This window comes from Xyrauchen texanus, chromosome 5, assembly GCF_025860055.1.
Source record: "Xyrauchen texanus isolate HMW12.3.18 chromosome 5, RBS_HiC_50CHRs, whole genome shotgun sequence".
Classification (NCBI taxonomy): Eukaryota; Metazoa; Chordata; class Actinopteri; order Cypriniformes; family Catostomidae; genus Xyrauchen; species Xyrauchen texanus.
Genome location: NC_068280.1, coordinates 16,868,749 through 16,880,196, shown reverse-complemented (window position 1 = coordinate 16,880,196; position 11,448 = coordinate 16,868,749). Strand labels below are relative to the sequence as shown.

At 40.5% G+C, this 11,448-nt stretch overlaps 1 long non-coding RNA gene across 1 annotated transcript; it reads right to left on the bottom strand.

The window, feature by feature from the left end:
* Nucleotides 1–5,445: 5,445 nt before the first annotated feature.
* Nucleotides 5,446–6,227, bottom strand: LOC127643608 (uncharacterized). The gene is made up of 3 exons (XR_007970540.1): nt 6,025–6,227; nt 5,659–5,874; nt 5,446–5,493 (listed from the first exon to the last, which is right to left on the bottom strand). It is a non-coding gene; the product is annotated as an uncharacterized LOC127643608 (long non-coding RNA).
* Between the last annotated feature and the right edge of the window lie 5,221 nt (nt 6,228–11,448).

The following is an 11,448-nucleotide window of genomic DNA, read 5'->3' as shown; positions in this document are numbered from 1 at the left end:
TCAGGGACGGTCGAGGCTATAGGCACTGGCTCATTGATGCTTGAGGCTACCGGCGCTGGCTCACTGACGTCTGAGGCATCAGGCTCTGGCTGGTTGGCCGCGGCATGCGTGGGCGCAGGCTCGCTCACCGTGACATGCGTAGGCTCAGGCTCGCTCACGGTGACAGGCGAGGGGTCTGGCTCACAGACCGGGGCAGGCGTGGGCCGGGAGGCGGAAGCCCGTCTTCTCCTCCTCCGGGCAGACGAGGTTGACCGTGTGGGTTCTGGGGAAGTGGCTGGCATGGGGGTTTGCTCGCTGACATGTGGAGCTGGTGTGACTGGGAGCGCCAGGGATGGCTGAAGGGTCTCCCCTGTGGGTGGTGAGGTAAAGTCCTCCTCAGCAACGCCCACGCTTAACGGCGATCCGCCGACCCTCAAAGTCACCTCTATGAAGCTGCAGAGGGACCACTCGTGCGTTGCAGAGGGACCACTCGTGTGGTAACCGCTCCCTCAGTGAGGCGTTCAGATTGCCCCTGAAGAAGCTCACCAGGATTGGTTCCGGGAAGTCAGAGACGCTTGCCAGGGGAAGGAAGTCCTGGATGTGGTCTTCCAAAGGGCGGTCCCCCTGCTTGAGGCTAAGGAGCCGATAATTGGCTGAATAGGCTGCTGGATCCATGTGTGGTCGATCGTTCTGTTAGGAATTAGCAGGGACAACGAGGGAGACAAGGTTGAGGATCCAAACGCAGTATATTTATTAATTAAACAAACACAAAGGAACACCCGCGATGGGGAAATAAACATGAACAGAGCACAAGGGCAGGAAACACAGAGCAGGCTTACAACATAAACTAACATTCATAACAACAAACAACGATCGACAGTGACTGAACGAAAAGGCAGGGTATAAATACAAGAAGGGACCAATGAACAAACAGAACTCAAAATAACATGATAAGGTGATGAACAGAAACCAATGAGAAACTAACGAGGACAGGTGAGAACAATGAACAATGAACACGATGGCTAACAAGACTATGGAGGTACAGAAGGTTCAAAAGTGAAAACTATGGAGTGACGAAAGTATCAAAATGGAAGACAAAGGGGAAACAGAAAAACAGGACAAGGTCATACGTTACACAAGGGCTGTTTCTCCACGGTGTCATTTTATATGTCACATTGAGGTAACAAAGAAATGGAATGTTTGTTATGAAATGTTTGTTATCCTATGTGACTATTATCTGTGCATGTGTATATCAAGCACTAATTTTAATGATTTTGTGTCTGCAGGCAGATTGCTCCTGCTGCTTTGCCTTGCCTAAATTAAGTGTATTGATAGTTTTGCCTTTCTTTTATATTTTCTGTTGTTTGGTTATGTTGTCGAGGCCTTCGCCTAGTGCCCCAACCAACAAAAGTGATAGTGGCTGTTCCATTATTTTACATAGTCCTGTTAAGATTTTGCCCAGCTGTATATTCTATCCACCCTGCTAGAGATAACAACCTCTTCGTCCCTGTCTCCCTCCTCTAGAGTACTAGGGTAGCTGCTCACAGGAGAGGTTCCTGGGTCCGTCTTCACGCACTGCACTGCATATTGTAGTGGTAAACTGCACCTCACAATATTGATTGAATCACTTGCTTGTAGTGGCGGTGCCTATGTATGTGTGTGTTGGGTGTGTATATGTATTTGATTGTAGGCACCAGAGTTCAGAGCACGGTTGGTGAACTTCACGCTTATCCTGGACTGGTAGCCTACCTTGACAGTGAGTCAGTATTGCCTTGTTATATGGTTAATTATATTGTCTCTGGTAGCAGCCAATACCAGTCTTGGTCTCTCCCTTTAGGCCAAGCCTTTTTGTTTGTACCTACCCTGCCTCTAACATGACGGTGTGGCTCTTTTAATTATAATATTTGATTAATAAAGTATTGCTATTTTTTGGAAGCACTTCTCTGTCTAGTCTATCTTGGGTGTATTTCTATGAACCTGCTTGCCTTAGATTAGGTATTTAGCAGTTAATGTGGAAAGTATATCTTGGTGTGAGAGGCACCAGGTGGTGTAGTCAAGAACCTTTAAGCCTAGATTTGGTCAAAGTTTCATAAGATCACAACTTCAGTATTGTTAAATTGTTGTTGTTGTTAGAAGCCAACTGTAACCAGATTACTGTTGGATTCGAATGGCAATAATTTGACTAGCATCTTCCCTTTTTGATAATTTTGATTATTAATCAAAATACTCAACCTTCAGGGTAGAATTTTATGAGACTTGATCAGTCACTTACTATCATTTTTCTCTTGTCAAAGAGTGGTGCCCCGAGGATAGAATTTGACGAGAATATAACGAGTTAAATTCTATTATTTAATTTAATTATTAATTAATAAACATTAATTATTAGTTATATCTGATAGTAAAACTGATCTAAACAACCAGTGCACCCTATACCTGCATCCTCACATGATCCAATTAAGAGGTCTAAGATAGAATATTTTAGTGTGTTATTCTTGTGTATCAAGGTTATTGCTTGTACAGTTTATGGACCGCAGAGTCCGTTCATTGTTGCTAATAATACCCAAGGTATTAATATAATGTAATGCTATCACAAATTAGATATGCTGTGTTGTAATCCACCCACGTTGGACTGTTATGTATTTATGCCATTGCGGATGTGACCAGAACACTGTTTTTATCCATTAAAAGACCAGAGACTGCGAGACTCTCTCTCTCTGTCATACTAACCGGACATATATGCGACCCCTCACAAACATTTGGCTAGTAGATAACTATGTGATAAAGCTGAGTGTGACAGGGCGGAGGCCAGGGCCAGGTCATGATTATACACACCCGGTCCCTTATCAGGCTAGTTAAGCCTCCAAGAGGAATAAAGCCGACTGTGGAAGGTGGTGCGAACATCATTTGTGTTTGTTTCTTTGGTTTCAGTTTACATTAAGCTATTATTTATATTGTCAAGCCAGTGCTCGCCTCCTCCTTGCCCGTTTAAATCCCTTTACACTGGTGCCGAAACCCGGGAAGAAGGAGGCGATATGCCGTAGTACAGTTCTCGCCACTACCGTCCACCCCAGCAGAGCAGCCACGGCCGACTGCCGGGGTATGGAGGAGCCCGGCCGCCTGGAAGTGGCCGACCATGAGGGGAAAAGGGGCTCCTAACAACCGCCTGGAGCGGTCAGGTACCAGGGGTGGAGGAGTCCCCTAACCTATTGTTGATTTTACGGATTAAAAAGCTAACATTGATTCTAATCAGTGTTCTATTGATTATAATCATTGATAATTATTAATGATAATTAATAATTATTGCTAATAACCAAACCCGCTCTTAAACGTAGAGCCCTACATTAATTGATGCCCCGTGTTAGGCCTCCTACGTGCCAGTTTGTCCCAGTGTGTATGCATAGGAATCCAAAGTAATAATTTGAATCATTACTTCAAAATTTGGTTCTGTTTAACAATTGACTTCTCATGACTTGCCAAGCACAAGCCAGTGTGGTGTGAAAGTGCTCTTATAGTGAATTATTTGTTGGTAAGTTTACAATAGTCTGCTCAAAGCCTCAGTGCTTTCACCTAGATTTTACAGAGTGGTGTCAGGTAACATTAGTGACATCCACTAAGGAGAGAATGCAGTGAAATTACATAACAGTAACTCGTAATCCACAGGTTGAAGCCTCTCACCTGTGCGTTCGTGTCAGCAACTGTAACTCAACAAGCTTTCAGAGCTACTGTGTCGCAAGCATTTGTACTGCCCCAGTAAAATTAGTCGCCAATCACCCCACGTGGCCGGAGCTGAAGCTCCTCAGATGTCAGACGACCCAGCACTGCAAGGTGTGGTCGCTGCTGTCCTTCATCTCTCAAATATATATATATATATTTATAGCATGCAGTTTATCAAGAATAATGATTGATCAAACCAGACAAATTTCCATTTGGCGTTTTAATTCCACATTTCAGTAACTGTCATTGAAACAAGATGTCAGATCACTGAAATATAAATAACAGAAAAATACAAACATTATATATACACACACACACACACAAAAGAACATGCAGGTTTCCAATTTCTTTTTGTTTTTAAAAAACACTATTGTAACACTTACAATAATTGTTAATAATATAAAGAGGTCAGCTCTGGGATGAAAAGAATTACCAGTAAACAAAAGCAATGAGGATATTTGGTACCAAAGAAAGTGCAGGATACCAAATAAATTGAGGTACAACATCATATTTACAAGTCATTTCTAACAATAGGTTAAGTGGTAATAATTTAGAGTAAAGCTCTGGAGTAGAATATACCATTATAACTACAATGCTGACCTGTGGCACAAGGATTTACAAGCTATATTTAACAATAGAATAACAGTTAAGCACTGTGATGGAATGAAAGTATAATTTTTGGTACTAGTTAATGTGCAATATCAAGTATCAGAGGTATGAAATAGGATTTACAAACTATAATAGAATTGTTAAGCACTGACGGAATGAAATAAGCCAATACTAAAGTCACGGTAAGTAGAATATTTGATACCAGATAATGTGCAAATATCAAGCATTAGATGTATAATCTAGGATTTACAAGCTATATTTAAAAATAGAATAGTTAAGCACTGTAACGATGAAATAAGCAGCAAATTGTATATGAAATAATTGAGCTCTTTGGTATCAAGGAATGTGCAGGATAACGGGTATAATATACATTTTGACATTCAACTTACGCATGACAACAAGTGGGAAGAAATATAATTAACAGCAGAAAATCTGGCTGTAGAGAACACAGCCAATCAGAATGTCTGGAGAGGTTGGGGACTGTGTGGCGTAGTGGGCTAAGAATCACCGGTTTTCCCCGACCTCCAGAATGAGGCAGTGCAAATTAGCATATCTTCAGTGATTCCTCGTGTGCCTGTATAAAAGGACAAACCATCCCATATTCATCCAAGGAGCTGCCCTCAAAGCAGGGTCACGAGAAGAAAAAAAAAAAAAAAGAGCAATTTCCACAGTGAACGGTGTGGATTGGGTGAGTGTAGTCTGACACTTTTAGCAGGCTTTTTTAGGGGTCTTGATGTTACTGACTGCAGGATAAAGAAAGGGTTCCAGTTGTCAGTGATGCTGGGGTGTCAGTAGTCAGCCTAGGTTTAAGGGGTCGGCTGTGGGTCCCTCTCAGCTGTGCTGCGCCTTTTTCCACCTTCATGTTCAGATGCTCCTTTCAGGTAACGTTAACCTGGATTGCCTCATCAGTGGCATCCTGTGTTGCCGGGTTCTTCCGGATGGCTCCTGTAGAAAATAAAGATCTGTCATTCCATTTGAATGGCATAAGGTCATACACATCTACTTAAATATAAAAAAATATCCAACTTACTTTGAACAATGGTCTTCAGGAACATGTCTCTAAAACATGCTTTATCCCCTACACCAGTCCAGGTTGTATTGATGGAAAGGTGATTAGAGAAGATACTCTGAAGCATTCAGCCACACGGTTGTCTTTAGGTCCCTCCCACATTTGATTGCCAAAAACCGAAGCTGAAAATACAAAAAAAACATGTTACAAATTACATTTCTCTGAAGCTTCTCATAAATTTAAAATGTGACAGGCTGTGGATTCAGACTGTAGAATATGCAGTGTACGATCTTAATTTTACTTTTTAGATTACCCTATACCGTTATAAATGAAATCGGCACACTTACAAATCGTTGCTGGAGCTCTTTATCCTGCCTCAAACTGTTGTCAAGCAACGCCAAATCTTCCTGGGTGTCTAGGGGGGAGTAACAGATCCCCTGGCAGGGATAACTCTCCAACAGACACATTGGCACTGAAACGTTGCAGCATAGCATTTTGTCGTCCATGCTACGCACAACATCGCCAAATTCCAAGACGTCGCAGCATTAGGGTTTGATCTGCACCTACAGGGGTTCCCAGAATAAAAGAATAAAGTAGTCAGTCCTGGTCCTTCAACTACTAAACTATGACATTTATATCTAGGTCTACTACATGTACAGGTGGCCCCAGTGGGAATTAAACCAACAACCACAGGTGTTGTTTGCAAGTTGTACCTGATTGCCCAGTGCGAGCAAATGTCTTCAACATTGTCCCAACTTGCTTCACCTGCTCTTGAAGTGAGCCGCTGTCATCTGGGAAGTAACAATATATTGATTAGCAATACACTAAATATAATAGTAATATAATATAACCACAATTATCATACCAGTAACTTTCCCTGTAATTTCTATCCACAGTATGTTATGCATGGCATACAAGTTCATAATGAAGAACCCTTATGATAACATCAATTTCATTTTTTTTCTTTGAAGCAGAATATTTGTTTGTAAAAGGGAGGAAAAAGAAAATGAAATATTGGTATACAGATTTTGGTTGATATATCATACTGTACAGTGAAATGTGCTATTGTTATATCCCTACTCACCTGAAGGACGGATAGATCAGGCAAACCTCCAGTCAGGCCTTTGTAGAGTGTGCTCCTTTTGAATAAAACTTTCATTAGTGGGAAGTTGCATATCCACAGGTATTTTAATTCAAACATGCAACATATTGTAATAAATCTACAATATTCAGCCTTTACCTTACACCCTCGGTTGTTGCTCTACACTTTTATTATATTAAATACTTATTTATATAGCTTGCTCACTGTATAATCATGATAGCCTAATACTTATAACACAAGATTGCATCTTAAACGAATGACTGAGTTGAAAACTTGAATAAGAACGCATTTTACACAGAGGGGACCAGCTAGGGAAACTTACCTGCCTACAATAACTGTTTTCATTTGATTTGAGTTACATTAAACATGAATAACCTTAGCCGAGTCCCCAGGAACATCGGGCTATTAAAGTAACAAGCCTATAACTGCGGTCTTATTAATTCTAGCTTCACCATACACTCAAACTGTGAGGTTTATCTGCTTTTCTCATGGACCTGTAACACAATGCCCTGACAGTGACTTCACCGGTGTCCTGATCTTTATTAGAAACTGAGAGGAGACCAAGTTAATATAATTGATATCACAATTATCACAAAAATTAACAAACAGTCTGCTTTAAAACTAAGAAAAAACAAGCTTCTATACTAACGTTACATTAAAAATGAACACGTGGCGAACTAGCTTAGCCGCTATCTGCCGGCACACCACATTAGATTAAAATACTTACCCTTGTAGTTGTGCAGATAACTCGATATGTAGAGTTTAAAGCCCTTGTCCCTCTTGCTTGTCGGAGCAGGGGACCAGGCATCAACAATGCGATGAACATCGCTGACGCCAGTATTTTCGGAAGATTCTGGAGACATCGAGTAAAAAGACATTTTGGGCGACGCGCAAGTAAACCGGAAACAGATATGGCGACAGCGGAACTTCACAGTTCAGTCTTTGTCATGTGTTTTAGCAATACATTTTTAACATTTATAATGCGTTTAGATTTTTTTTATTGCCTTTACAGGGACTTTAACACTTTCTTAAACATTTGTACAGGTCATAATTGCAAAACCTGTAAAAGGTAAAATAACAAAAAAAATCGAGGTTGGAAAAAATTTAGACATAAACGAAATTTCTGCGCAACTGTGAAACCAGAGGATAATTTCGCTTTTCATTGAGTTTATCCTTCACGTCAAAACAGGGATTTTCATGTTTATGATAGATATCACCATGGTTGCAAATTAATAAAAAATAAAGTGTACCCGATATTTTGGCCATGTTGCAGATGTCTTTCACTGATACAGGCATTGGTGAAAAGTCTCAACTTATTCTGCTAAATTGTTCATACCCTGTATTAAATATCTATTTTAAAACCTAATCAGAATCAGAAAGATATTTATTGCCAAGTAAGTTTTAAAAAAAGGAATTATTTTTGGTTTATTGGCGCATGTCTCAATGTGCATCAATCAAAGAAATGTAAACAATTTTCACCTGTGCATAAATAATTCAATATATTTTACATATATTACTGTATAATCGCTTCAGAGTTTCAAAGTAATTTAAATGTCATTTCCTAAACCTTACCTTATCATGGAATCAAGAGTCAAGAATCTGTTATAAACCCTAATGGCTTTGGAGCAAAAAATAATAATAGCCAACATGGCTGGTCGATTTTGAGAGTCTAAGCTGTCTTTGTAGGCTATTTCAAAGCGGCTTGCCGCCGGCCGGCCGCGGTCGATTGCCGCGAGGCAACCGCCAGAGAAAATGAAGCGGGCGGCCCGCCGTCTGACCGCCGGCGGCATCTGGCAAGAAATGGGAGTGACGAATTTGGCGGCAAACGCTTCATCCCCGCCAGTGGGACGCACCTATAGCCGACATTTTGGGGACGGCGGCAAAAAGAAGCCATGCGGACATTTTTTGCTATCTGGGTATATACACTATTGATTATATTATGATAATTTTTATTGCAAGACAAAGCACACTTTTGCTATAAATGAATATAAATGATAATTCATTAATAATTCAAACAGATAACAGATTAAATTATATTGTATAAAATAAATCGAAGTTAACGCAAATAAATGATCAGAAATCGTGAAAATTTTATCAGTGCTCAAGAAAAAAGTTTCCATGATGAAATAGTATAATAGATGAATAGATGAAATATTTACTCAATCACATTTTGACTTGTATAATGGTGATAAATATTCATATATATATATATATATATATATATATATATATATATATATATATATATATATATATATGAATAGGTATATACCTATACCTGTAATGTGTATTATTTTATAACTAAATACAATATATGTGCACTGCACCATCTTTCAAAGACACCCCATTTATTGGTGTAACTTCTTCTAGTACAGCACATAGAATGGTCTAGATAACTTCAGGTGAAAGCCCAGTGTCCCTCAGTTGGTACCCTTCTGGGGCCAAACATGAAGGTTCCACAGCTCGGGCCGGGGATGAAATATTGTCCCCTTCGCCTGAGACAGAAAGTCCCTCCTGTCCGGAATCGCCCAAGGTGAGCCATCGAGGAGAGACATTATCTCCGAGAACCATACCCTGTTCGGCTAGCAAAGCGCTTTCAGTAAGAGTCAGGACCCTTGCTGGCGAATTCTGGCCAATACGCATACAGGCGCATTCTGGGCCATGTATGTGCCATCGTGTCCAGACCCAGGGGGGCTGGGTGACTCAGAGAGAAGTAGAGGGGACATATGTATATATTAGGGCTGTCAATCGATTAAAATTTTGAATCAAATTAATGACATGTTGTCCTGATTAATTAATCACGATTAATCGTATTTAATCGCATATACAAATATTTGCAGAGAAAGCCCCTCATATAACTTATATATATCATTCACTGAAAGTAAATAGTGACTCAGGCAAACATTCTGTCTAATGTCTCCTTATTGTGTTGCATAGACGTTTACTCCCCATATTCCATTTCATAATACACATTTAACATATACTACAGAATTATTAGTATTAATGGAAATTCTGTCATTATTTACCATCATGTTGTTCCAAACCCGTATGACTTTCTTCGGCTCCGAAGAAATGATCTGAATGGACAGATGCACGATTCCCTCCTTTTATACCCGTATGTCCTGGGGAGGGACATGTAAATTCTGTCTGTCAATTTCTCTTTGGCCTTTTCTCAAGTTCAGAGGTAACAAAGGCCTTCAAGTAAGACCACTAGTGTCTCTTCATTCGACACAACGTCTCGTTTCCTTCATCAGGGAACAGAGGTTACAACAGTAACCTAGACATTTTTGGCTAGTCTACCCACCTCTGATGACCAAAGAACAAGAAAGGATTGTGTTACGGGTTAATGCTGTACCTACCTATAACTTGAAATGTTTATGTTTGATTAACGTAGTTAGACTCAGACTTAGAAGTTATATGCCCAGATGTTCCTCAATCTCTGTCCAGACGATAAAGCCTCTGTGAACTATATGGACTGTGCAACATGGATGGCGTAACCCACAGGTTTCTGCGAACCGACAAGAACTGTTCGGCCCTTCAGTTGCTCTAAAGATGCTGGACAACAACCAACTCTTCAAACCAAAGGGGGGAATGCTGGAACTCATGTATTCATATACAAGACAAAGGTAGGCCTAACACAGTCGTAAAGCCTGGCTGAGGCCTACAAACAGTCATACATCTTACTGATAAAAACCGTGCCAAAATTAAACAAAGGGAGTACAAAACAGAATACAAATCCAAAGAAGCCTTGCTCATTTTACAACTATGTGTGAAATTCCAAAGAATCGAACTCTCAACCCCTATTGGATGAGGTGCTCAACAGAACGCCCCTCAAACATAATGTCATCGATAGTACAAATACCTCAGAGATCCTTCTGGGTATCACTTCCAGCAACTTTGCTTGCCATGCATGGATGTAGCTCATCTGTAATCTCAGGTGTAGCCTCGTTGCATAAGGAAGTAACGTACGACTTGAAACTGTGGACGAATCTTGCTAGACGAGTTGAGATTACTCTGTGTTCCACCGAGCACTTGCAGAGCAGTCTGTATCTTCATCCTTTTGCCTGCAGAAGTGAAGAAGATTTTTCTTCCCTCTTCAACCTTGTCGACATCGCTGATTTCTCTGCCAGCCCACAATTAATCAGCAGCTGTACCGCCCTCCGACAGAGTGAGGAAACAACCTCCCGTCATCACCCGAGCCTCGAGGAACCGAGTCAGTGTCGAATGGTCCCAGCGACCCCTCACAAACATTTGGCTAGTAGATAACTGTGATAAAGCTCAGCTTTGCCCCCAAGATATCGTACAAGCGGAGACATTCGGTAAACGGCCAGATGCCATTAACCGGCTTCTCACTGCCCACATTCGCGGCCGTACTCTCAGGCCTGAAATCTCGTGTGACGTACTCGAGAGTCACATCTGCCATTTTGTGCGTGTCACTCCTTGCACATACACAAACACACACACACACATACATTCCTCTCATGTGTTATAGGCTTATTTTGTTTACCATATCTAATCATATCACTGTTTAGTTTGTAGTTGTATGTTGGAAGTTTATTGACTGCATTGTATATTATTAACTGATATTACTGCATCAGTAAACTTTGTTATATTCAAAGAGAAGTGTTTTGTTTTGTTTTTGTTTTGCATACACATGTGTCAAAGGCTGGCAGGGGATGCCAGTGCTCGGATTCACGCCTTCGTTGTTTCCTTTTGAATATTGATGCTCTCGATTTTCCTAAGAGAACAATCAAATATTGAGACTGTTATACTGTCTGGTTATTAGTCCCTGATTCCAGGGAGGTGACCCGGCGATATTAATCCTTATTAATATTCTATTGATTTTGACCTATTAATTATCTGTGATAATTATTATGGCTAATAACCAAACCTGCTCCTAAACGTAGAACCCTACAGTAGTTATTAAACAAAATCCAAAATAAATGAAAAAAGCTGTGTTATATTTAAGCATCTTCAAAGTAGTCACCCTTTGCCTAGAATTTACAGACATGTACTCTTGACATTTTCTCAACCA